At 49.2% G+C, this 27,911-nt stretch overlaps 1 long non-coding RNA gene across 3 annotated transcripts; it reads left to right on the top strand.

Moving 5' to 3' along the window:
• The first annotated feature begins 127 nt into the window (after positions 1 to 127).
• Positions 128 to 27,586, top strand: LOC148001851 (uncharacterized). Of its 3 annotated transcripts, XR_015636236.1 has the most exons (5): positions 128 to 424; positions 1,653 to 3,449; positions 25,502 to 25,638; positions 26,613 to 26,708; positions 26,834 to 27,586. It is a non-coding gene; the product is annotated as an uncharacterized LOC148001851 (long non-coding RNA). The 3 variants fall into 3 exon arrangements; XR_015636235.1 differs by lacking the exon at positions 1,653 to 3,449 and having other exon boundaries at positions 192 to 424; XR_015636237.1 differs by lacking the exons at positions 128 to 424; positions 1,653 to 3,449 and adding an exon at positions 17,444 to 17,570.
• The last annotated feature ends 325 nt before the right edge of the window (positions 27,587 to 27,911 follow it).

Raw genomic sequence — 27,911 nt, 5'->3', positions numbered from 1 at the left:
GCAGGGAGGAGCTGGGAGGAGCAGGGAGCAGCTGGGAGGAGCAAGGAAGAGCTGGGAGGGGTCGGGAGGAGCGGGGAGGAGCTGGGAGGAGCAGGGAGCAGCTGGGAGGAGCAAGGAAGAGCTGGGAGGGGTTGGGAGGAGTGGGGAGGAACAGTGAGGGGGTTCAAATAGGTGATCCCACTCAGCCTGCTGCTTACTTTTTGTTTGAATGGTGTGTGTGTGTGTGTGTGTGTGTGTGTGTGTGTGTGTGTGTGTGTAAGGTATGTACCTGTATCATGGTAGCATACAGAGGTCAGATGACTTCTACCTTGTTTGAGATAAGGTCTCTTGTTCTTCCATTGAGAATGCCAGGCTAGCTGACCAGCAAGCTTCTGGAAGTCTCCTGCAGCCACATCCCATGTCCCCGTGTTGGGGTTGTAAACATGTAAGTAACACGCCCAGCTTGTATGTGAGCTCTGGGGATTCACTCTCGAGTCCTTACACTTGCAAGTACTTTTACCCGTTGAGCCTTCTCCCCAGCAGTGAGCATCCCACTTTGACCCATCAGACTGGCTGTGTTCATGTGTGTCCTAAAGTTATGCCAATAACTCACTATGTTCATCGGGTGCCTTGGACACTGTCCAGCTGGACTTTGTAAACTATGACTCCAGCGTATTTTATGTGGCATTTCTGTGTCCTCTGAGTGCTTGTTCCCTAAGTTAAACCAGTCTACTGTGTACTGTCACACTGAGTGAACGAGTGCGTGGCCCAAAGCACGAGAGAATGGATTGTTGCAGTCTGAGCCAGTATATTAACCACTGCTGGAGAGGGTGACAGAGGCACTGTTGGAATGGGTGACATCAGACCAGAGCCAGGCATAGTGACTGAGTCAGAGGCAGGTGGATATCTGTGAGTGCAAGGCTAGCCTGTTCTACATAGTGAGTCCCAGGCCAGCCAAAACTACATACTGGGACCCTTTCTAAAAGATAAAAACAACATTTTCAAAGGGCAGTGTCTGGGGGATATTATAAACGTTCAGTCTGTGCTAGAAGAGACTCATTCATAGAAATTTTTTCTCCATAAGTAATGACAAAATGAGCTAAATATATATGTGGGAATGTTCAGTCCTAGGGTCTGAAACAATTCATGTTCATTAATAAAGACTTGGTTAAGTAAAAAGATGGAATATTGGCTAGGCACTAACAAGAGTGGTGTAGATGTTTATAGAGTAGCCTTTGAAGACATTTAGGACATTGTTGAGTGAAAAAAATAGGTTATAAAATGGAATAATTATATGCAATACATACACGTGCATATATATTTATGAGTTTTTATTTATTTGTAGTGATTATATACACATTGTTATGTGCGTGCCCGCGCGTGCGCGAGCGCACACACACACACACACACACACACACACACAAAGACTGTGACCAGGCTCCGTGCCTGTGACATTCCAGTCTCCCCACTGACGTTCCGACCGATCAGCCTTGCAGAAGGCTCAGGGAAGGTGAATTTTCTTTCCTGGGAACCTTTGTATGGATACACTCATTGTACGCATACACCCCGCTACCTTCCTTCCCTTATCTCTCTTGGGCTCGTGTTGGCTTCCCTCTTTCCAGCTAGTCTGCCTCCTGCTCTCAAGCCTTGTTGTTTCGGTTGCTTGTTGACAGGCCTTGCGCATGCGCTGTGCATTCGTGATCATGACAACCCTGTCCTTCCCAGAAGACAACGCTTCACCACACTCCTCTCCGGCCTTGAGCTCCTGTGGTTCTGCAGCTTTTCCATGATCTCCCCCGGAGCTTCGGGGTGGTGAGACAGATTCCTCCTTTAGGGCTAAATACAAATGACTCTGCATTACCAGAAGCTGCACTGGCCGGGCTGAGAAGAGCTTACATGGATGTCTGTATAAATATTTAGAAGGCAGTTTGGCTCTGTGTGCGTTTAGCAAAACACCAGTTGCACAGTAGCATGTTCTGTTCTGGCGTCTCTGACTTCCCCTGATGCATCAGTTACTCTTCTGTGGCTGTGATAGAGACCAAAGGAAGGGAGAGTTTGTTTTGGATTCTTATCCTATGGAATAAGAATCCATGGTTGTGGAGCACAGGCAGCAAGCAGCAGGTATGGCGGAGCAGGACAGGATGCTGAACCTCAAGCAAGAAGCAGAGAGAGCCAGACGCAAAGAGAGCAAGACACAGAGAAAGAGAGAAAGCAACCTAGAAACAACATGAATCTTTAAACCCCAAAAGCCTCTCTGGTGACACGCTGCTTCTCCGAGACAATCAACAGGCTGGCAGTAATGTCTGCTTCCTGTACCCAGACAGAGTCCCTCAGGCCTACACGTGCTTGCGTTAGCCAGATCTGCTCAATGTCAGCTGCTCAGGGGTCCACCCACCACAGAGCCAGGGAGAAGTGGCTCTGTGGAAGCCAACAGGTCCCCTGTAAGTTCTGACATAGCCCCTTGGACAAGTCTGTTCCTTTACCTACCTCCCTGCCACAGGCCCCTAGGACTCCCTTTTCTCAGAAACAGAAGGCTTGTGGTGTCAACCTCTACCCCTGAGGGAATTCTGTTCTGCAGCAAGACAGCAGGAAGCGTACTGCCATGACAGAGGGACTGGCCGGTGGCTCTTTTCCATCTGCTGGGACAAGGCTGCACCAAGATAAACAGGAGGCTGTCCACCCTGGGAATTCCCAGAGAACGTGTTCTTTTTCAACCCGGAGGCAGAGATATCCTGACATTGATCCATGGCATGGTCCCTGCTGGGAATCTTTCCAGACCCACAGGAGGAAGGGCCAGGATGTGAGCTGTCCTGTTAACTGGACTAGAGCAGCTGGAGTGAGGACCGGGAACAGCTGGACTTGGCTTTGAGGGGGAAAACGAAGGGAGACTGACAGATCCAGACCCAGGCAGCGGCTGCGTGGGCAGAGGCCTATCCTGTCTTCTCTCTGCATCCATGCTGGATGGAACCACACTGCTTGCCTCTCGGGCTGGATGATAAGATGTGGGCCAACCTCAGACATCATACACCGTCTGTGCAGGAAACTCCTTGGGCTGCATCTGCCTGTCTTGCTTACAGGGCAGGTTTGAGATAGGAAGTGACATTTTTCTCAGTTGCCCCTCTTCCTCAGAGACACTGGAAGTCGGGCCCTCAACAACATGGTGTCCACTCTGTGGCCTGCTCATGGTCTGGCCCACAGCACCAGCCTATTTGTGAGGCCAGACCACTAGGAGTAGAAATTTGCCAAGTCTGGCAGCCATCAGCTCCTGCACACCTCCCTCCGATCCAAGTTTCCTAAGAGAACCATTTCCATCTCCACGTGGTCCCTCCCCTGGGAACATGGAGTGCTCTGCTGGCTCCTGGTACTGCTTCTGCCTGAATTTCGGGCTCCTCGGCTTTCTCAGAGGGATCTGATTACCCCCAGCATTGCACACTTGGATGACACAGTCCACCTCCTCTGGACACTTGACGGTGAGCTGTTTCATAGCAAAGCCCAGCTGCTTTCTGCTGTGGGAAGGAGCATAGGCGGAAGGCCCCACCTCGTGAACAACTCTCTGACTGTGGGGAGCACTGAGGGGCTGTGGGTGAAGGAAGAAGAGGCTGTAGGAGAGGAAGGGGTCTGAGGTGCCTCCTGTCGGTACTAAAGTTGGGGCATCTTGTGCCCTTCTCTCTATCCTGTAGAGAAAGGAAGGAGCCACCATCCAGACTGGACACCCTCAGAGCTGCCTTACACTCGGGTCTTAGCACTGTCCTGCTGCCTGGCTGTGGCTGGCCCATGGCTGACCATACTGAAAGTGTTCACCAGACAGACACACAGTAGGAAGAGGGTTTTTAAGTAGTGAGATCTTGGCTGGGAGGACCAGAATCCAACCCCGGAACCCATTTAAAATGCCAGGCTTGGTGGTGTGTGCTTATCATCCCAGAGGTGGGAAGCAGAGACAGGTGAATTCCTGGGAGCTCGCTCTCCAGCTAGCTTAGCCTCATGTGGTAAACTCCAGGCCATCGAGAGAGCAGCTTCAAAGGAGGAGGCAGTGACTACTGAAGGGTAACAACCCAGGTGTCATTCACACATGAGCATACATATGCACATGCACACACGGACACAGATACACACATAGCACATGCATACATTTACACACAGATACACACATACAGAGACATACACATATACACAAACATACACATGCATAAACATATATAGACAGACACAAATATATACACATGCACACACACACAAACATATGAATACATATACATACAGACACAAACATACATGCATATACATACCAACACACATGCATACATTCAGAGACACAGACATAGCACACATACCTACATATATATACACCATATCGATATGCACAGACACACAAACATATATATACATTCATATACATATACACAGAGACTTATATACATATATATACACAACACACATACATATACACATATGTACACACACACACACAGTGTAGATCCTAAAGGCCCATACAGAGGCAGAAAGAGACATGGGAATAAGTCTCTAGAGAGAGTACCAGGACCAGATCTGGAGTAGAAATGGCAGCTGACCTCGGGACACAGGTAGAGTTCTTGGAACCTGAGGTGGGCATCTGCTTGGATTTCAGGCATGGTGCCTACACACTTTGAGCTGGCGGTGCTGTCTGGCAGGCTGGAAATTGGTTTAAAAAAAAAAAAAAGAATGACTGGAGCTCTGGGAAACTTGTTCGGTTTCTCACGGTTGAGTTTAGGGTTGGCGAGAGGCAAAGGCAGATCAGATGTTGTGACTAGCGGAGGCCAGACCTCTGCATTTTTCCTCCACAGAAGCTTCTCTCTTTCATCTGGGCTGGGCCTGAACTTCCAGGGATGCCGCTGGTAGCCTCTTGGTTTATGTCACAGTTCTTTGCTTTTGCTAGGCAGTCCAGAATGCTTCCCTTTCTCTTTGACCCTATCGCATGCTATCTGGCCTCAGATAAATCTTGAGGCCTTAAGAAGGGGAAGAATCCATCTCTAAGTCCTGTACAGAGGTGACAGCCTCGTAAGCCCAATTGTAACTTTATGTGGGGTTCCCTCATGGAGTGAGACGGAAGATTTGGCACCAGTAAAAAAGGTTCTGATCACACAACAAGCAAAATTTCATTCAAAATCAAGTATGCGTCCCCGGCAGTGTTGTGGGTGACTTCTTCACTGCATGCAGCCTTGGGTCCGAATCGACCTCATCTGCACTTGGTTCTGTGCTCACTGCCAGGGCACATGCCTGAAATACCTCACCTGCAATTCCACGTGTAAGGCCTGTGACTTCTATCCCCCGGACCTCAATTTCCAAATCTGTAAGTGGGAGCGGTTAGAAGCCCCACCTTACTTACGGCTGGTTGAAAGGATACTGGGCACCAGTGTGTGGTTAGAGTGGTTAGAAGCCCCACCTTACGGCTGGTTGAAAGGATACTGGGCAACAGTGTGTGGTTAGATGTTGGCTTCCAGTCTTCTGCACTGCCCAGGTCTAATGGGCTCTGTAAAATATCTTGGAAAAGCCAGCAGCCCCGAAAAGGGGCCCTTTCAGACCATAGGGCTTGTTCGCAGGAGGCCATTTGAAAGGTGTGCTATGCAGATACAGCACGGGCTTAAGGGAGAGCAGCACAGTGAGCGGCTGGGTATTCAACTGCAAAGCACTTGTTGGGTCCTAAGATGTTGCTAAGCCTGAGCATTCGCTGTCTGAAGTGCTCACCAGGGAGGAAAGTGAAGTATCTAAACTGGTTGAGTTGTGTTGACCGTGAGATAGTTAAACTATATGAAAAGTGGCCAGGTCTCCTCAGGAACTGGTCCAACCTCCTCCTCTTGTAGATAAGGCCTTGACCATCTGGAAATTCACTATGCTTTCTTGTCCTCCATTAGGCAATCCCAGCATAGCCTGGACTTCTGCCTCTGGAGTAAGGACTGGGAGTGTGAGGTGGGGATAAGGCTCTTAGGAACGGAGACAATTTCTGAGGTAAATACTCTCACCAAGGCTGGCCTTGGTCACTTGCATGACCTGCTGGGCCCAGAGTCCGTGGGGCTGTACGGCCACCTCTCCTCAGCTTATGGCGATGAGATCAACCACATGTCTTGGGTAGAATTCGTCCATTTGGCAGGCTTCCCAAATCGTCTCAAGGTCCAAGGACCTTGTGGCAAGTCTCTGAGCAAGAGAACTGAGAATAAGCATACTTGGTGGTGTTGTCAGAGTGATTCTGGTGACTGCTGTCCAGTGGCCTCTGCTCAGCACCATCGGAGAAGAAAATAGCAAACTGTTTGTGGCTCAAAACTGGGACATAGCTCTCATTCCCTGGAGGGAGGGAGTGTAGGCTGGTGGTTTTCGAAAGGTCATAGGATGTGTGGCATGTTTATAAGGTCTATTGCTTTGCCCAAAGGACAGCGTGGTACCCAAGGGGGAAACAGGAGGTCAATTCAGGGAGGGTGCACAGCAGCTACAGATACTGCAGGAACAGAGTGCCAGGATAAGGCTTGCTTCCGTTTGGCAAGTTCTCCAAAGAGCCATGTGTTAAAGGCTTGGGATTGGGTTTGGCACTATTGGGAGATGTGGCATCTTTAAGAAGTAGGGCTGTTGGGGGAGACTTTAGGTCATCGGTGGGTATCTCTGAAGGGGCTTGTGGAACCCTAATCTCTTCCTCTTTGTTCCCCAGGTATTAGGTGAATGGTTTTGCTCCCCCATGCAGTTAGGGCTCTATGCTCCACCCAACTCAGCCAGCCAATCACTGACTGAAGCCTCCTAAACAGGGGGCGGGGGGATGATCAAAGCCTCCTCTTTTTATAAGTTGAGGGTTTGTTACAGTAACAAAAAGCTGGCCACCACATCAGGCCTGCCATTCACACCTCACATGGAGGCTTGCCCTCAGTTTCCCAGGAGTTACCAGTAGATAAAGCCTTGGGCCGAGCACTGCTGCAAACCCACGCCCCACAGGGTTTACCAGATCTGACAGCATGCCACTAATCACTAGCTTGTCCCCCCTCTGGGGAGCTTCAGACAGCTGGAAAGACTCACCTGGTATGTAGAGGAACATAAAAATTAGGCATTTTGAGGGGAAGATGCTTGCAGAAGTTCAAATTAGATGATATATCAGGAGATTATGGGCACCACTGCCAAGAAAAGCCAGCAAGGAGGGCTGCCAGTAGCAGAAGCTGTGTTCAGCAGAATTATCTGTGGACCCATGCTGAACCAGTGGGGTGGATAAGTGGTACTTCCCATGCCCCCCACGCAGTCTCCATCTGGTCCCCAGCCCTGTCTCTGGGCCAAAGAGATCAGAAGGCAACTGGAGGTTCTTCTGCCAAGAACCTCGTAGGATCCCCGACCTTCTCAGAAAGTGGATGTGCAGACTATGCAATCAGACCCTCAGGAATACCCAGCAGTCCTCCCTCGGGCTGGCACCCATGGCATAAGGACTTTCTCTCATTCACCCTAAAGTCCTAGCCATGGAATGCCTTTCGCAGAGACTTCTAGGCTAAGAAAGGGGGCACCTAGGCTTGCCTTAAGCCCTATAGGCTCTCGGCTGGTTTTGGGGACCTGCGAAGAACTTCCACAAGTTTCCAGACTCCGTTGCAGAACAAGAGTAGCATCTGTAGAATGACCCCATAGCCTGACGGGCAATGGCCAGTATGAGCACCGTATGCATGCCCTCTATGTCTCTTGAGTGATCACAATGGCTTCAGGTCACTTCCCCATATCCCCAACTGTGAAGCAATGTTGGGTCAATACCTTATCCCCAGGGAGGGGCCCTGGGGCCTCGAACTAGGCAGGGGACTTCATATGTACTGTTTCTCTCTCAGCTTTGCATTAAAGCGAGCTGTGCTGTTTGGAAAGGTTGGGGGACCATGGGGACTTGAGGCCTAGGAAGCAGAAGTAGATTTCTCTAGGCCTCATAGGTGATATCAGCTCTGGGTTCCAGTCAAAGCGTCTTGCTTCCTGGTTGTCAAGATGTGAACAAGGCACACCACAATGTGCCTACCACGCTGTCCCTGCCATCCATGATGGCCCTGTATCCTCCTGAATCTGAGAACCAAAATAAGTGTGTATATATATATGTAATGGCTAGTGCTTGCCCAACACCCTCTTATTTATAGACCCTCTTCTGGTCCTCTAAATTTACAATTAGACTCCCATTTTCAGATGAAGAAACTGAGAATGAGAGGTTAAATGGCTACTAAGACCAGGCACAGTGTGCCAGGGCTGGTTCTGAAACTGGCTTTGTTTACTTTATGTGCTTTCCCCTCATGACATATAAGAGACGCTGGGATATTCCCCTCACCATCCCCTCTACTATCCTGTTTCTAAATTAGTCTCATTTCCTATGGTCACAATATGGGACCAACTAGAATCATCACATTACACGACATCTTCATGGCATTCAGAACCAAACAGTCACTCTGAATCTTACCCTGGTACCTGCTCTGGCCCCTCCTGGATTCTGGAGAGAACACTGAGTTATAGTTGGGCAGAGAAGAGAAGTTTTGCAAGGCTGAGAATGAGGCAGGGCACCAGGGAAGAGAGGAACATGGAGAGCCATCTGCATCCAGCCTGGCCTTGTCTAAAAGACCCTTCTTCTAAATCTTCCCCCAGGGCCCATCACAGACAGGGAGGGCTGAGGGACTGCTAGGCACACCATCACTCTAAGTGGCTGTTCGTCTAGAAGAGAGGAAGGGGAGGGAAGACTCCACGACAGTCTCAGGAAATTTGTCTATCTAGAGGAAAAGAATTCAGGAGTTCTATTAACCTCCCTCCTTTCCAGTGAATCCATTCTGGGCATAGCAATATGCCCAGGAGCAGAAGGCTCACGACTGTGAGGCCATGTCCTGTTTGTCCTGCTGGGCTGGAGGCGTGCACTGCTCAGTGGAGTTTTCTCTCACTGATAAAAAAGAGCCTTATCGTAGGGGCAGAGCAGGCCTGGGTCCGTGGAAATGCTGCGGGGGGGGGGGGGGGAGATGGGCGGAGCCCTGACCAACCCTGTCCCGTCCTTTCAGACCCCCAACAAAGTTCCTGAATGTCCCCCTCCTCTGTGTGTGTGTGGATGGTCTGTGGGTCCCTTGCTTGATGGTTTTGAGTACTGAGTGTTTGTGTTTTGCAACAAATTGTGGGAGTTCCCAGTCTTCTGCGCCTCATGTCCCTATGTTTGTGAGATTTCTGCAGCTACTCGGCCTCATTCCCAGATTCCAAGAAGGGTGGCAGCTAGCCTGCATAAGAGCCATTCCAGCATAATCAGGGTTGGCACTGGGCTGGCAGAGTCTCCCAGAGGTTTCCAGGCTCTACTTGGCACAAGCTAATCCCCATCCCTGATGTGAAATTCACAGAAGCACTTTGCCCAGCTTAGTGGTCCTTCATAAACTTCTAACACTGGGATTGGGTGAGTCTCTCTCTCTCTCTCTCTCTCTCTCTCTCTCTCTCTCTCTCTCTCTGAGTGTGTGTGTGTGTGTTGTGTGTGTGTGTGTGTCTGTGTGTCTGTGTGGATGTGCGTGTGTGTCTGTGTGTGTGTCTGTATGTCTGTGTGTCTCTGTGTGTGTGTCTGTGTCTGTGTGGGTGGGTGTGTATTTTGAGCATGAGCCCAAGACGGTACCAAGGCTCATGAGTAGGACACAGAAGAATGGTTGGGGTCCCGGAGAGAGACGCAAAGGTCAGGTTGTAGAAGAAAGGTAGGGAGCAAGCCTCAGTGAACACTCCTCAACCTCCACTTCAGTTCCTCCCTTCAGGTTCCTGCCCTGAGTTCCCTTTGTGACGAACTATAAGCTGTAAACTGAAATAAACTGTCCTCAAGTTGGCTTTGGTCAAGATTTTGTCACAGCGACAGACATGGATTTTGCAAAGATTTATTTTCTTTCTTCCTGAGAATGCTCTCACAGATCCTGACCGTCAGGAAATAATGCATCACAAGTTGCTATAAATAAGCACCTTGCATTCAGACGCCCTGTGAGGAAGCTGTGAAGATCTGCCAGGTTCTAGCCAAGGACCCTCAGCGTCACTCTGTCCCATTTTATTCTTGGGCTGTCTGCGACAGCGGCAGCAACAATAGGCCACCTTGTTTTCAGTAAACAATTCGTGTCTTCAAAGTCCTTCTAGCCATGGTCTATAGAGACACTGACAGGAGAGGAAATGCTTGTCAGAGATAAAGGGGCTGAGTCAGGGCCAGTGTGCTTGGCACCAGCTGAAAGGCAAATTCACTGTTGTAAGTGTGGCTTTTGATTTGTTTGGAAGTCCGCTCTAACCCAGAGGCAGCTGAGCTTTAGGGGGTATTAAATCAGGGTTGCCATGTTAATTTTGGGACGTGGGTGTCCCAGGATGCACAGTTGAGGACATTGGAACTTTCCTTCAGTCACAGGACCCGGAAGCGCTTTCAGTCTAGGTTGGAACCTGTCCTTCTTGGGGTCAAGAGGCACCAGGGCTGTGGCGATCCTCTTTAGCTTGGGTGAGAACTCAGACAATGGGTCGACCTGACAGGCAAGTGCTCCATTACTGAGCCCTGTCTCTGGCCAATGAGTCATCCCTTTTTCTCTTTCTTTCTGTCTCTGAGGGACACTACCAACGGCTGTGGAGAGTCAAGAAGGAACAGTCAGCAGCCAGTAGGAGTCCTATGGTTTGGGTCGGGTCCTGGCTTGGTCACATAGTTCCTGGGCTTTACTTCCTTCAGACAGAGGCAAGACCCATGGGTCTCAAAGGGACCATGGCTGTGCACATTCCTTGACACGGGAATCATGAAACTGTATGCTGCTGTTCTCAAGTTGCTCAGTTTGATGTATGTTATTATGGCAACTTTAAGACTGACTAACTCTCCACCCCTGCCTACCTGCCTTCCTTCTGCCCATATCCCTCCCTCTCTCCCTCTCTTCCTTACTCAATCCCTCCCTCCCTCCCTCCCTCTCTTCCTCACTCAATCCCTCCCTCCCTTCCTCACTCAATCCCTCCCTCCCTCCCTCTCTTCCTCACTCAATCCCTTCCTCCCTCCCTCTCTTCCTCACTCAATCCCTCCCTCCCTCCCTCTCTTCCTCACTCAATCCCTCTCTCCCTCTCTTCCTCACTCAGTCCCTCCCTCCCTCTCCTCCATCACTTTGACTTGCTTTTAAAACTGAATATGGGGGTTGGGGATTTAGCTCAGCGGTAGAGCACTTGCCTAGCAAGCGCAAGGCCCTGGGTTCGGTCCCCAGCTCCGGAAAAAAAAAAAAAAAAAAAAAGAAAAAAAGAAAAGAAAAAAAAAACTGAATATGAAATCGGCTACCCAGCTGGCCATGGGTCTTGCTACAGAACCGAGGATGACCTTGGGTTCCTTTTCTTCCCAAACACTGAGCTCATAGGCTGGGGTTAAAGGCCCATCACATCAGCTGTGAATTTTGTCAGAGTAAGCCAAGACTCTTGGTCAGTGGAAGACCTCCTTTGCCTGAGGACCACGGCCAAGAGAAAGGACTCTATAGCTCAGCCACTGGTTGTGTGAGGCAGGGTCTGAGGGTGGCTGTGCTGGTCCTGGGACATCTATGCAAAATCTACAGTTGCCATAGTAATTTGGGACTGAGTTTGTCTCTCGCCTGCTTTCCCAGGCTCGGGTGTGTTTTCCAGATGTCCCGTGACTGTGAGCTGCTGATCCTCTCTGCATTAGGCAGATGGCCTTCGCCCGAGGGCAGTGCAGAGGCCGCCAGGCTCCTGGCTCCTCGCCATCACCAGGGTTTGATTTTTGTTTGTTTGTTTGTTTGTTTGTTTGTTTGCTTGTTTTTTGGGTTTTGGTTTTTTGTTTTTTGGGTTTTTTTTTGTTTTTTTTTTTTTTTTTTTTTGATGAGCGATTAACACTTCACTCAGAAACTTCAGGGTGCCTGGTTTTAGTTGCTTTTTAAAAATTATTTTATTCAATTTACATCCCAATCACAGCCTCCTCCCTCCTCTCTTCCCAGCTCCACCATTACAAGTCCCACCACCATTGCCCACGTCTCTTTTCCTCAGAGAAGGGTACTACCCTACCCTGGGACATCTAGTCCCAGCAGGACTAGGCACATCCTCTCCCACTGAGAGCCAACCAAGCAGTCCAAGTAGGGGCAGGGGACCCAATGGCAGGGAACAGAGACCCAGAGAGCCCCTGCTCCACTTGTTAGGAGACCCTGCATGAATGCCGATCTGCACATTTGCTACAGCTGTGCAGGGGTCTAGGTCCGGTCCCTGCATGCTCCCTGGTTGGTGGCCCAGGCTCTGTGAGTTCCCATGGTCCCAGGTTGGTTGACACTGGGTCCCAGGGTCTTCTTGTGGTGTCCTTGACTTCTCTGGCTTGCTCACTTCTATCCTCCTCTTCCCTAAGACTCCCCAGGCTACACCTGATGTTTATCTGTGGGTCTCTGCATCTGCCAGGTGAAGCCTCTGAGGAGACAATTATGCTAGTCAGCTGCCAGCAATCAATAAAGAGCCCCTTGGTGTCTGAGTCTCCTTAGATGGATTCCAAGAAATGTCTAGACCCTCCACTTCTTGGTTAGATGGTTTCCTGTACATTCGGAAGAGGAGCTCTGCTCCCGTGGCTCTCCGGTTCTCCTGTGGGGATGTGGCTGGCTCTGCACTTCACACACACACATATCCACGGCCGCTGTCGTCATCCTCAGGACCTGTAGGACATTAGTTTATATTCCAGTATTGGCCACTGGCTTTTGTTGTGGTTTGTTGGTTTTTGCCACTTGTTCCAGGTGTGTCACTTGGGGGTGAAGAGAAGAGGGTCAGGAAGGGGAGAACAGTGGAGCAATACCCCAAAATCTCCCCCCTGGTCTCAGAGCATACTTGAATGCTCTGACCTTTTAAAGATGAGACTCGGGAAGGTAAAAATCAGCTGGGTAGAATCTAAACCAGGAGTCTCCCCTATCCAAGTCCCTGTGTGTGTGTGTGTGTGTATGTGTGTGTGTGTGTGTGTGAGAGAGAGAGAGAGAGAGAATGTGTGTATGTGTATGTGTGTGAGTGTGTGTTTGAGTGTATATATGTGTTTGAGTATTGTGTGAGTGTGTATGTGTGTGAGTGTGTGTGTATGTGTGTGAGTGTGTATGTGTGTGAGTGTGTGTGTATGTGTGAGTGTGTGAGTGTGTATGTGTGTATGTGTGTGAGTGTGTATTTGAGTGTATATATGTGTGTGAGTGTGTGTGTGTGCACGTGTATTGTGTGAGCGTGTTTGTGTGTGTATGCGTGTTCCCAGCTATCACTTATTCCTCTGTTCACTCATTTATCAAGCAGCCTTCAACCCAGTAGGGCAGAAACAGCATGAGATAGAAAATCTAAGAAACCCTCAGAGAACTGCACATGTGCAGAGAGGAACTGTGCTCAGGAAAAGGACTCTGAAGGAAGTCGACCATGTAAGGGAAGGTAGATTGTGACTCATGAAGAAGCAGAGGTGGATGTGGTGGTTTGTATGTGCTTGACCCAGGTTGTGACACTATTAGAAGGTGTGGCCCTGTTGGAGTAGGTGTGTCACTGGGAGTGTGGACTAAAAGACCCTCATCCTAGCTACCTGGAAGCCAGGATTCTGCTAGCAGCCTTCAATGAAGATGTAGAACTCTCAGCTCCTCCTACACCATTTCTGCCTAGATGCTGCCATGCTCTCACCATGATGATAACGGACTGAACCTCTGAACCTGTAAGCCAGCCCCAATTAAATGTCCCTATAAGAGTTGCCTTGGTCGTGGTGTCTGTTCACAGCAGTAACACCCTAACTAACACCGTGGACAGTTGGAGTGTAGGTACTAAAGGCAAGAGGGAGCAGTAGTAGAAGAGAGGGGGAGGAGGAGGAAGGGAAACAGTGGGATGAAGAGAAAGAAGAGGAGGGACAAGAGAGGAGGAGGAGGAGAAAGAAGAGGAGGAAGAACAGTGGGAGGGAGAGGAGTGAACTGAGAGCAGAGAGAGAGAGACACGAGAGTCCTGGACACCAACTGAGGAAGTGAGGGCCACTGGGTGGACCTGCCTGACCTCGGGCATCTGTGGAAGCCTACAAATCCTTAAGTTCAAAGTGCCTGGTTCTCCATCCCTGACAACTGCAATCTCAGAATCATCACAAGAGGTGGGTTTGAGTTTAGGATATTAGACTCTGGTGATCTCGGTCAGAGGCTGAGGCTCTGGAAGAGCTGGCCACAGCCTACCCATTCCTTCAGCTGGATTCCATCTTGTATTGTTGGGGACTTTAGTGCACACATGGGACCTTATGTCCTTATGCCATAGCTGGTCCCATCTTTCACTAGTCCTGTGTTCCAGCCTTCCCTTGGAAGAAAAAGACCTGACAGCACCCGTAGTTATCAAACAGGCAAATTTAGAGCTTTTTGATAGCAACAGGGTAGGGTTTGGGGAGTATCTGTTTCCACCAGATGTAGTCTAAACTCGAGGAGTAGGCCTGGGCTCTCCTCAGGGACATTCCCCCAATCCTGTGGATACCTTTGCTCCCTGGGAAGGACAGTAGCCAGAGGAAGGCTAAAACCTCAGCAGTCCCTGGTTTGTGAGGGAAAAGTTTGTAGGTCTCTTAGAGTAACATGACTGTAGCGCTCATTTATAACTGGAGTCCTTGCAGAGTTTCTCCAGTGGGGATCAAGATGGAGTCCCAGGCAGGGGACCACACCACTCATCAGATTCCTTAGCTTTAACTTCTGCATCAAATCTCTGGGCTCAACTCTGCTTCCCTGTTCTATTCTGCTAGGGCTGGGAAGCAGCATGGCTGCCCGTAATGGCACTCTTGACAGGGAAGGTGTCCCCACACAGCCTTCAGAAGGTCCTAACTTCTTCATGTCTATCTTTCAAGTATGTTTACACACAGCCCCATGTCTGTCCTTTTCCTTCCTTGGTGCTGGCAGTTCTGTCTTTGGAGGGCTGCGTGAAGACCAGCGCCCAGCAAGAACATCAGACAGAGTTTGGCTGGTGCCCCCCCCCCCCAGGGAACTGTCGTCAGGCTGTGGATGGAGAGAGGAAGAGGTGGGGGCAGGGAGGAGGAGAGGAAAGAGAGACCACAAGAGGAGAGAAGAAAAGAAGATGCAAGGTGTAGAAAGGTGGAAAGGAGAAGGAAGAAGAGAGAAGAGAAGGAAAAAAGAGGGAGAAAGGGAAAGAGATGGGGGAGGAGGGGTGGAAGGAGAGGGGTGCGGGGAGAGGAGAGGGTGAGGGAAAGTGAGAAGAGAGCACCAGGCTGAGGGAGGCCTCTATTAAGCCATGGAAATTGTGAGATTTACTTCAAGTCTTAAAAATCGAAATATTTTTCCTGGGTTCCCTCCTTGGGAACACTTATGTGTAGGATTAATTTATGGCTAAATCTCAAACCAAAACAGTTCATAAGGGCCAACACCCAATAAAGTCTCCATTTAGTTTCTGCTCATATTTCGTCCCCACCTGGCAGGTCAGAGTTTTAGGGCTCCGTGTGTGTTTTCCAATTACCCAGAAGGCCCGCCCCTCTCTGAGTCGCCCGCAACTGCCTTGGGTGTCTGTCCTGTCTACCATGGAGACACCAGACAAACGCTCATAGCCGTGTGCTCAGCTCTGGGCCCTGTTCCCTTGCGTGTTGCCTCTTTATTGACTTACAGCTGTTCTTAGTAGGTAAGGGCTTTGACTTGGACGCCATGAAGTCCCAGGGAATCCTGGGCAGCAATGCTGTGTGTGCCGTAACCCATGTAGAGCAGAGAGCCCAGGATAGCGCCACCCCCCGCCCCGCCCACACACACACAGATGGTCCCCACAGGAATCATGCAGAGCTCTTAGCTACTCTAACCACAGATGTCAGAACAGGACCTGAGAAATCACTGTATTTTATGGAGATGGAAGCCAAAAGAGAGATGAGTTTCCCAAGATACTCCTAGAAGACGGACGTTTATATGGCGGATGCTCCGCGCTGGCCAGGGCCAGAGAGCAGGCACTAGGAGCAGATGCAGGCTTGAGTGGGCACCCGACCCTGTATCCAGGAAGAGGGGACACCCATGGGAAATGCTGTGGACAGGTGGGTGGGGGAGGCGGGGCTTTGGTGTTCTACCCACCTTGGGTTGCCGAGGGTCTTTCTTGCTTCCTAGTATAGAGCGGGAGAAGGGACAGAGTTAAGAAGTGACCCCCTGGCCTTTGGTCCCATAGAGGTCTTATTTCCTTATGTGATCTCACTCTTATACTCCCAACTGCCTGTGCTGTCAACTCTGGGGACAGCTATCAATGACCCCCACATTCCAGATGTTGCTCCCAATAGCTGTCTCTTAGCTCTTCTTGCTCATACAGGGCCAGCCCTCTCCACAGAACATGTATCTTACTACAACCCTCCCGTGGCAACCAGCTCCCTTCTCCCCGCTTATCCCGCTGAACCTGGAGGAGGAGCCTTGTAGGCAAAGGGACTTTGGGTGGCACTTGGGTGCCCTCCCCCCAAGCCTTTCCCTCTGTTCCTCACTGCTTGGCGTTCTGTCAGTCTTCAGATTGATTGATTGGGGATAGGAGGAGGCAAAGAGAAGCAAGGGGAGGGGGGAAGCGAGGGGGGCATTCTCCTCCACTGGACTCCAGTGTCACATACCACAGCCTCCTCACTACTCATTAATATGCTTCCCCCCCCACCCCCGCAGTTGACTGGCAGGAAGCTGTGTCTCCTCTGTGCTTCCCCACTGCCCCCGACTGTGCTGGGGTTGCCGTCCATGCGTTAGGACATCTGTCATGGTTCCTCACCCTTATGGTGTTCTGCTCCCCTCACCAGCTCAGTCTACCCCCTCGGGGCTCCTCCTTTGCAGACCCCCTTGCTTCCTTGCTCTGTTTGACTCGCCTGACAGTCAGCTCTGGTCAAATCAAAGTGCTTTTCGTGAGGTAGTTCTACACAGAAGGAAGCCATGCAGCGCAATCAATTCTCCTTTCAGTCAACGCCCAGCTCAGGACATCCAGCCAGGTCAGTCCCCAAGGCAGCACCACCTGGCCCTCCAATGTGAGGAAGGCAAGGATCACCGCTGCTCTGAATTCCTGGGGGACACTTTACAGGTAGTGAGGATGTCGGGTGGGTGGGGCATGGGAATGTGGATGGAGTGAGGTTTGAGGATGGGAGCGATGTCAGTCAGCAGTTGTCCTCTCAAGACAGCACTGTGCCTTTCAGGGGGCGGAGGCTTTCTATCACCTGTGTCTGCCTAGGCACACTTGGAACTCACTGGGCTGTTTTATCTAGAATATTTACTTTCCAGTGATTTGGATGTCTATCTTGACTTAATCCTTGAAATCTAATAAGCAAGCAGTATTGTTTGGGGATATATGACTTTAGGCAATTTGATACTGGAATTAAAAAACATCTGTTTTTTGATTTATGACCGGATGAGTTATGATCTGTTCTTTTTTATTTATTCTACATCTAGTGGAATAAATTAAACATTTCACACTCTCAGTTGTGGAGTTATGTAATGACCTTCAGCATGCTCAGTTACTATTCCAAGGGTTCTGTTCGTTGGCCGTTGTTCATGTGTTTCAGTATTTTTTTTTCTTTTTGGTTTGTTTTTTTGAGGCAGGATTTCCCTCCCTACTCACGATATATCCCAGGCTCATCTGGAATTTACAATCCTCCTGCCTCAGCTCTCTGAGTGCTTGGACTATAGAATTGCAACTACCACATCCAGTCTGTGGTTCCTGAGGTTTGTATCACCCTTATTTTGATGTTATTTTTAATTTAAAATGGGATTCTTTCTTCCCAGTTCCTCTTCCTCCTCCTCCTCCCTTCCTCCTCCTCCTGCTGCTGCTGTTCCTCCTCCTCCTTTTTCTTCCCCCCTTTTTATTTTTTGAGACAGGATCTCTCTTCAGTCCTGACTGTCCTGGAACTCACTGTGTAGACCAAGTTGGCCTCGAACATGCAGAGATCCGCCTGCCTCTGCCTCTAGAGTTCTGAGATTAAAGGTATGCACCACCATACTCAGCTGGGGGAATATCTTCTAGTTACTTTTTTAGAAACTTTATTTTTCTCAGTGAAGAGTTTTGTAAGTCTTTGTTTCTCTGGCAATGTTGTAATTTTGCTCAACAATAGAATTTTTACTAGGCATCTTCCCAGGAAAATTGAAATTCTGTCCAATCTTAGTGACAAGGACCCAGTGTTGAGTTTGCGGTTTCTTTGTAATAAACTTCTTTTTACTGTTTTATTTTCCTCTCAGCAGTTTCTCCAGGATTTCTACCACCCTTTCCTCCTCTTCCTCCTCTTCTTCTTCCTCCTCTTCTTCCTCCTCCCCCTTCCTCCTCTTCTTCCTCTTCCTCCTCCTTCTTCTCCTCCTCCTCTCTCTCACTCTCTTCCTCCTCTTCATCTTCCCCTTTCCTTTTCCCCCCTCCTCCTTACCTTCTGTATCCCAGGCTGTCCTGGAACTTGCCATGTAGCCAAGGACGACCTTGAAATTCTGATCCCAACTTGGGAGTGCTTGGATTGCAAGGCTGCACCTCACTAGATAGTCAATGGTTTGGCACTCTTGGTTGCCTGGTCGCCCTCTCTGTGAAAGCTGGGAGGACACCCCTTCCAAGTTTGCTCTCCTTCAAAACATTCTTGGTATGTTCTTGTGTTTCCATAAATAATTTAAAGTCATCTTCTCAAAGTTAAAAACAAGGCTTGATTTTGATACTGGTCACCCTGGCTCTGCAGAGGTGGGGGCACTAACGTCTAAGTGCATTAAGTCGTTAACACAGTATAATTTCTACTGATTAAATCATAAACACAGTATAATTTCTATCATATTTGCCTCTTTAATTTGTTTTAGTAATATTTTGAAGATTTTTTTTTTTGCAAAGGCCTTACACATCTTACATTAGACTTATTTACAGGTGTTTTGGATGTTGTTATAAATGACCTTAAAAATATTTCCCCTTTCCAACCAGTTGTTGCTAATATATAAAGACACAGTTCAGCTCCCTATGCTCTGCCCCATGTGGCCCTGACCTCAGCTTAAGGATGGTGATAAGTGTAGAGATCCGTGGTTGTCCAGGATGCTAGGCAGTAAGTGATGGTGGAGGGCTCGGCCCTATAAGGCTCGGGGATCGTTGTGGAAGAGGAAGCAGAAGGAATTAAGAACTGGAAGACACAGAGAAGGGCTATGGAATGCTGGCCTCTAGACACTACACAGCCATTATAGGCATGGAGTCACTGGGCCTGTCAACAGTCAGTTACGGATGTGGGAGGAACTCATGGCATCCTGCCCTTGCTGCTGAACTATTATCTCCTGACAGATTCTGGAAGGACTGGGAGCCAATGTCCTCGGTTACTACCCACAGGGGAACCAGTAAGGTTCCTTTGGCTATCTCCAAACCCATAGTCACAGGGGATAGCCCTGGCTAAACTCAAGCAATCCCAAAACCAAAAGGCGTAACGGTGGGGCTCACAGGGTTGGGAGGGACAAAAGACAGTGTGGGGGTGGTGGTGAGAGTAATTAGAGTATATTATACGCATACATGAACTTGTAAAAGAACAAATGTAATTGATAAAAAAATAATCTATTTTATATTGGCTTACTCCCCGATAACGTTGTTAAATCAAATGGCTAAATCTAATACTTTGTGGGTATCGTCGACTTTCTGGATATATAGCTGTGCCATTTGCTAGTAGAAATGGCTTTCCCTTGGCTCTCCCTCTCTCTGCATACTGGAGTGTTAACTAGAAATGGTGCTGGTGGGTGTCCTTGTTGGAGTCTCAATAGTAATGGCTAGAAAGCACTTTGACAGTAAGAACACGTCTCTCACACAACATAGGACAATCTGACCCCATGCAACCTGGCGCCGACCCTGTGTGGAAGCAGTGACTGAATCATATCATTGGGTCCCTGCCAAGAATTACATCAACATCTTGGACAGAGCTGGGACCTCTGTCTTTCAGCAACGGAGGAAGGAGAGATATTTATTGTTACTACTTTTATAGATGGGGAAACCTGGTCCCAGCATTAAATCAATACATAATACAAACGTCCTTCCTGGTGACAACTTTGGCCATTCCTCTGAGCGCGGCCCTCCTGGGAGCATAAACAGGACTGTGCTTGGATTCCAGTCTCTCCAGAGAATGGGACTCCAGTGTTGAACAGCATCTGGTTTTCTGCACCAGAAGTCATCTCTGTGGTGCTGATCATAGAGTCTTCTCTTCTCAACACCAGGAGGAGCATGGTTCCCACAGGGTTCTCTGCTTGTAGGAAGGGACCATCAGTCTTTGCCCTGAGTCCTTGGTAACTATCACATCCATGGAGAGGGTGGATGTAGCTGGTCCTTGGCTGACCTCCATGGACCAATTGTTTTGAAACATAATGGTACCTCGGCTTTGTTTCTGTGCTGACTTAACAGATCACTTATGGAACTTAATGAAAAGCTACCTCGGCTTCCTTTGCATCTCCAAGCCATTCCCACCAGCCTCAGTCTCAGAGGTGAGGAGTGGGTTTGTTCTAGCAAACCTGATCTGAGTCAGAGAAACCTGTCAGAAGATGAATTTTATGTCAGCTGTCTCCTTTTGCTCTAAATAGAGTGCGAGTCTGACTGTCATCCATCTTGTTTTCTGGCACTTTCCCCAATATCTCTCACCACGTGCAAGCTTCAGATTTCTAAACCCTACTTTTAATGATGGTTCTTAAATGCTCTAACCTCACTTCTAGCCCACAACCCACCAGAGGTAGTGAAAAAGAAAAGTAGGATACGGGGGAAGTGAACCTGTTTAGAAATTGTTTTTTTTTTGGGGGGGGGGTGGCAAATTCAATCTGCATTGTCAGGAAACCAGCAGTTCGGTTCACAGAAGTTAGCAGCGGCAGCTCGATCCACTTACAAACACTTCACAAATATACCACCAGCAGTCCAGTTTAATAGTGTCGGAATAGCAAACACACAATCAAATCAGCGGCGGCGGCATGACCCAGCGGAAACAGCCAGGCCTCAGCCAAATCAGCACAAGTCAGCAGGAGGAACTGGGACTAGCAGGGACACCAGAAGTTCTTGATTGTGCCTCTCTCGTTGAAATGAAGATGACTGAATGTGAGACCAAGGAAGTGTTGCAAAGCCAGCTATGCAAGCAAGCCCTGTCGCTGTCCATTGAGTCCTATTTATACTCCCTCCAGAGCCTTAGCATGTGTCTTGTATCAGCCTGTGAGTCTGTCTTACCAAAACTCCACATGAGTCTGTATAAGCTGACATCACTCTGCCAGTTGGCCCAAGATGTTCTGATGAAGCATCAAGAAGCTGTCAGAACACCACCAGACATTTTTTGGTGTCCGGACAGAACTCAACTATGCAATGTAAGGCAAAGCAATACCTGCGTGTCGTTAGCAAACTATGCTTTATCACGTGTCCTCTCACATGCTCGCTTTAGCAAAACAACCTCCTACCTGTGTCTGCTTCAGGAAAACACTCCTTCATGTGTCTGCCCCAACAAAACTCCATCTGACACAGCTGGCTTTCCAAACGACCCATACGTTTCTGCTTCACCACACCTGCTGCTAGGCCCCTCCTCTCTGACCTGGCCTCCCATCATCGCTGACACTAATTCCTGCTACACTCTTCCCCCTCGCAGCCAGAACCAGTGACCTCACTCAGTGTGTTAGTTGCTTTTCTATTCTTGTGATGACACATGTGGCCAAGACGACTTAGAGAAGGAAGGGTTTATCTGAGAGCATGTTCCCAGAGGGGTAGGAGTCCACCATGGTGGGGATGCATGGCACCGTGCAGCAGGCACAACAGCTGATGCGGGAAGGAGAGCTCCCCTCTTTTACTGAAAGCACACAGTAGAGGGTAGACTGCAAGTGGTGTGAGCCCTTTAATCTCAAGGCCCTCCTCTAGTGATGCCCTTCCTCTAGCAAGGTGCGCCACCTGAAACTCGCCAGAGAACAGCACCAACTGGGGATCAAGTGTTTAAATGACAGAGATTACAGAGGACATTTCTTTTTTTTTTTTTTTTTTCTTTTTCGGAGCTGGGGACCGAACCCAGGGCCTTGTGCTTGCTAGGCAAGCGCTCTACCACTGAGCTAAATCCCCAACCCCTACAGAGGACATTTCTAATCCAAACTGCCATGTTGTTGTAAAATTATAAAAAAGCTGTCTTTTACCCCCACTAGGTCCGGCACCTTGGTGCCCCATGATATCTGATAGATATCCTCATCTCAGTCAGCAAAGCCTCTCACCCTCTTTGCTCCATCCCGTATCACACTGCCGAAGGCCTCTCTCAGAGCCTGGCAGCAATCTCTCTACCCATCCAGTTCCCAAGGCAGGCTGCCACCATGCCAGACATACACATCCCAATTTCAGCGGCTTCTCCTGCCCTCCCATCCCAGTCTCCTCCTCTCTCTAAAACTTTTCTCCCGTCCATCCTTCCTTCTCGTCCAATGACAGGCCTCGTTCTATCTTGTACCTGCTTTCACCTGTATGACAGCCTACACTGCCACACTAGGAGTCCCCTTATGACCCTCCATCCTGGTGCACAGGGGAACACTTGCTTTGCTCTCTGCCTGACTCCGGACCCTTCCACACACACTCACTAGCACAGCTCATTCTCTACTTTCAAGTCTCCTCACTGGGTTTCTCTCCTGTTCCTTGCCTGACTTTACGCTCACCTCAGAAGTTAGGCTGACTTGATTTGTTGTTTCCCTGGGTGTTTCCCTAATCAAGAGTGGGTGAAGAGAAGATGAATCACAAGTGGTATCTAGAAATAGAGGCAATCTCCACGGGGCCAGGTCAAGGGGAGAGTGGGCAGAGACACTGGCCCAGTGGGGATCAAAGTCAAAGCTGGGAGACCCCAGGCTGACTCAGTGGTTACCTTAGCAGTCAATCATCGGGCTCCAGAGGCTTTCTGCTGTCAGGCTGTTGTGTCTGTATGCTTGTTTCTTCACTGGGTTCCTCAAAGCACTAACTCATGCATCCCACATTCTGCGTCCTGGGCACTGAATACAGATCACGTTCACAAATACTTCTGGAGCGATGAGCTCAGTGAATGGCAAGTTTATACCAGGCCGTCTCAGTTTTAGGGGTTGAGTCGTGTCTCTCCTAAAATGTATAGCCCAAAGTCCTAACTCCCCACCACCTCAGAATATGACTGCATTTAGGGGTAGGCCCCCGAAAACCAGACCATGAGAGTGGGCATGACTTCAATATGACCTGTCCTTACAAGGAGGCAACATAGACGCACAGTGAATCCTCCTCGTTCTTTACGGTTTGGATGTAAAACTTCCCTCACACTCATGTGTTTGAAAACTGAATACTCTGCTCACTGCACTGCCTTGATTCCAAGGAGGCTTTGGAATCTTTAGGAAGTGGAACTTGGCTGGCCCAGGTTAGCCACAGGGAGGATGTTAGCAGGGTGTGAGAGTCATATCTGTCCTGCTTCTGAGGTAGAATTAGGTAGAACTTACTATATCGTGACTTGTTGATTTATTTATTGATTTCCTTAAAGCCCTGCTTGTACCGCCTGTTTGCCCAGCATGACTTCTCTTCCTGTCAGGAAAGAATGACCTGGAGAAACAGCTGAAACGATGAGAAACGACTGGCACTTTGGTTTCTGTAACGTCTTGCTTTGTCTGCCCATTCTACCTTGTGGTTTTAGAGTATCTAAAGAGATCCTGACTTCGGATCACCAGTGACATCTCTCTTCCCCTCTCACTGGTGTCTCATTCCAAAAGGATTCCTGCAACATTTCCATTCCCATCCTTTGCTTCCTGGTCCACCTGTTCTGCTGCAGGCTCCTGCAGGAACTCCAAAATGACGTGCCCCTGCCATTTCTCCCTTAGTTAGATCCTGTCAGGTACTTTGTCACCATGATGAGAAAAGAAACTGATACAGGAACCAAGGAATGCTGGTTCCGGGATCCTCTGCAAGGATCACAACCTTATGGTGCCCGTGGTAGTGGATGTGAGTGGCCCTAATAGCTCATACATTTGGATGCTTGATCCCCAGTTGGTAGAGCTGTTTGGGAAGGACTAGAGGATATGGCCTTCTGAAGGAGGTGTATCACTAGGGGGTGGGCTTTGAGGGTTTAAAAACCCATACCGGGCCCAATTAACTCCCTCTGCCTGGCGCTTGTGGCTCCAGATGTGAGCTCTCAGCTACTGCATCAACACCATGCCTGCCTGCCTGCCACCATGCTCTCTCCATGATGGTCATAGCTCTAACACTCTGGAACCGTGAGCTCCGAATTAAAGACTTTCTTTTATAAATTGCCTTGGTGTTATGATTTGCATATGCTTGGCCTAGGAAATGGCACGATTACAAGGTGTCACTTGTTGGAGTAGATATGGCCCTGTTGGAGTAGGTGTGTCACTGAGGCATGGCCTTTAGAACCCTCATCCCAGCTGCCTGGAAGTCAGTATTCTCCTAGCAGCCTTCAGATGAAGATGTAGAACTCTCAGCTCCTCCTGCACCATGCCTGCCTAGATGCTGCCATGTCCCCACCTTGATGATAATGGACTGAACCTCTGAACCTGTAAGCCAGCCCCAATGAAATGTTGTCCTTACAGGAGTTGCCTTGGTGACGGTGTCTGTTCACAGCACTAAAACCCTAACTAAGGCACTTGGTCATGGCGTTTTCTCACGGGAATAGAAACACAACTAAGGTGGTGCTCAAACCTCGCTATGAAAGCATGCAGGATTTGCAGATCGCACCACACATCCCACAGTTACACCTCACAGGGTTTCTGCATTATTTACAACAGCCAGCACAAGGAAATGTCATGCAGGTGTTTGTTCTGCACCGTTAGAGAATAATGACAGGAAAAGAGGTCCGTGCGAATCTATTGACATTTGTTTATTGCATGATGAGGTTGGGTTTTGAGCAAATATTTTGGTCCATGGTTGGTTGAATCTGTGGATGTTCAAGCCTTCCATTAGAATGAGAGGCCTTGGGGCTGGAGAGATGGCTCAGTGGTAAAGAGAGCTTGTTGCTCTTACAGAAGACCCAAAATTGTTTTCCAGCTTTCACATCAGGCAGCTCCCAAGTGCCTGTAATTCCAGCTTCCTGCCCTGGCCTTGATGGGTACCCACACTTCTTGTGCATACACACACACACACACACACACACACACACACACACACACACACACACGTGTATATAAATATATATGTATATATATATATATACATATATATTTACAAATAATCTTTAAGAAGGGCTCACTCTACAGAGAAAAAGGACCATGAAACAATCCAGAGAAAAGACAACCAGCCTAGGACAGGCCCTCAGACGAATCCACCCTAATGATGGCTTGATCTTGAGTGAATAGCTTCCTACCCTATGAGGAAATACATGTGTGTTCAAACGCCCGGTCTGCGGGACTCCGTAATAACCTCCGACAACGTAAACGCCTGTCTAGCCCTGGAGCAGTTCACAACCATAAAGCCCCCGTTTCTCCAACTCCACCTAACCTTGCTGTTCTCTACTTTCCCAGAAGCTCCTGCGACACTAAAGAGGCTGCCTTCTCACCAAAGCCCAGGGGCGGATGCTGCCCTCTGCCCCTTCTCCTTAGCAGGCTGAGGTGACATCTCCCTCTGAAGCCCTCTGACAAAGTGCTGCGTTGTCCAGTGGTGCAGTTGTCTTTACTGCCCTCTAGAGTCTGGCTCTGACTTCTGGTGTCTGTTTCAGGACATGGGGACCTTGAAGTTCATCTAGAAACCCTGGCTGGTGGTCATGGGCCTCCTGTTGGTGATCATTGAGGCTGGAGGTCAGCACGATGGACAAATGCTGCCTTTATACTGATTGCCCAGGATTTGGAGCTCTTTGTGAGTATGAGTCTGTGGGACTGGGACAGAGAACAGAGTGTCACACGATGTGCTGATGGCAGACCCAACTGTTCTCTCCGACCTTAAGAAAATGATATTCCTACGTGACTATTTTTATCATGTTCCTATTTGGAAACATCCTCACACGTAAATTAAAGTTCCTGGGGGTAGAAAGGTGGCTCAGTGGATAAAAATACTTATGCCTCCAAGACAGACCACCTGAGTTCAATGCCTGGACTCCATATGGCGGCAGGAGAGATTCAATGCTCACATGTTGTACTCCGATCTCCACACACGCACATGGTGTGTGTGTATGTGTGTCACACACACAAATACATACATACATACATACATACATACATACATACATACATACATAAATGGAGTGAAAACTTTTAAAGGTCTTCTTCGATCAGACCCACTCTTACTTCTTCCTAGACAGATGTAAGAACTTACTTATCCTCTGCTTGGGGTTGCAGGCAGCACATACACACACACACACACACACACACACACACACACGCACGCACACACACACACACACATACACACACACACACACACACACACACACACACACACACACACACACACACAGACACCCCAGGCTTCTTTTTCTTTCTCATCTATGTCACTTTGAAGACGCTTACTGTCACTTCTTTGAGACTTAGCACCCTCAGGAAACGCTTGCACACACAACGAGAAGCTGTTCACAAATGTTCTACAGTCCTATTCCACCCCGCATGATTCCATGTGACAGTCACAAGCCACGTGGGACTCTCAATTGTTTAAAAGGAAACAACTGAGATGCAGAGCTGGGGACCGAGACCAGGGCCTTGCGCTTCCTAGGCAAGCGCTCTACCACTGAGCTAAATCCCCAACCCCCTGAGATGCAATTTGAAGTTGGTTTTAATTCTAGTCACGTGTGGCTGGCGGCTGCTGCACTAGCCACTACCCGGTACTCTGCATTTCAGCACACACGGCTGAGATGTGCTTCGAGTGGTCTATCTGAAAATGCACGCTCGGACGGTACCCCCTTCCCGTGCCCCCGCCAAAGTGGGTGCCCAGTAGTAAGTATTGAGTTCTTCTGTTACTTTCGTGCGTGATAACGTTGAGCATGTGCTTATGTGTTTACAACTGTCTGTATTTCCTCTCCTGTGACCTCACTCCTCCTAAGCCTTTCTTTGCATTCCAGGGGGTTGGCGAGCTCTCCTTGACTGCTGAGACTCTGTCCCCAGATATTTGTGATCCGGCTGCACCTGACAGAACCATTTCATGCACCTGCAGTAGGAGCCCATGACCTGCTCCATTAGTTCACCATAGCCACCTTACAGGACATTGCTGACCTGCGGGCAACCCAGCAAGACACTCCCACCCCCACCCCAGGCTTCCTCTAACTTTCATGGGAGCCCATATGAGTTTTCCTTCAAAGGGCTCTGAGCACCCCATCTCCCCGTTCTCCTGGAAATCTTTGGTCAGGCCTCAGCTTGTCAATAACCCTGGCAGCATTAACCTTATGCTCGCCAGGTACCGGCACCAACCCAAAGTAGACACTGTTTGGTCGGCTGTCACACACAGTCCTAGGAGGCTTACACAAGGCTCTTCAGGTGCTGCTGCTCAGCCAGGGGGTCCAGAAGAGTTCTGTGAATGCAGGAATGTGGGTAGTTTGTGTTGGTGTCCTGTCTAAGCTCCACCCCCACAGATACCTGGCAGCAGTCAGGTAAGCTCCGCCCCACAGTTGCCTAGCAACAGTCAGCTGTGCCTGACTATGTAAGGGGCTGTTTGCCCCCTCTTCTTCCTCTTACTTCTCTCTTACTCCCCTCTTACCCCCTCTTGCTCTTTGCTCTTCTCTGCTCTTGTCCCCTTCCCTATCCTCCCCCCTCCATGTGCCCATGGCTGGCCTTTCCTCTCCTCTACTCTTCTCTCATTAAACCTCTCCATGTGGAAACATGTTGGCTTGGTGTTTCCTGTCCGGGCATGGGCCGAAATTTAAACCCTAACAGTTTGGATAACACCTGAGGACCTTTCTAGCTTTGTTACCAAGTCCTTGTCCTTCCACTTCATCCCAAGAGAGTGTCCAGGGTCCTGCTGACATAGATCCATCTTTTCACATTTCCTGAGAACCTTAGGGAAGACTTTCGAGTCTGACGTTCCTCATCCATAGGTAAGAGAGGGTCACAGGTAGTGAGCGGCTGTTGTGAGCTGGGTGGGACACCATAAAGGCCTGTCTCTAGTGCGTGCCACAAACCCATCTGTCTCGCTCGACATAGAAT

Source organism: Rattus norvegicus, chromosome 13 (assembly GCF_021556685.1).
Source record: "Rattus norvegicus strain SHRSP/BbbUtx chromosome 13, alternate assembly SHRSP_T2T, whole genome shotgun sequence".
In the NCBI taxonomy this organism is placed as follows: Eukaryota; Metazoa; Chordata; class Mammalia; order Rodentia; family Muridae; genus Rattus; species Rattus norvegicus.
This window is presented reverse-complemented; position numbering and strand designations above follow the sequence as displayed.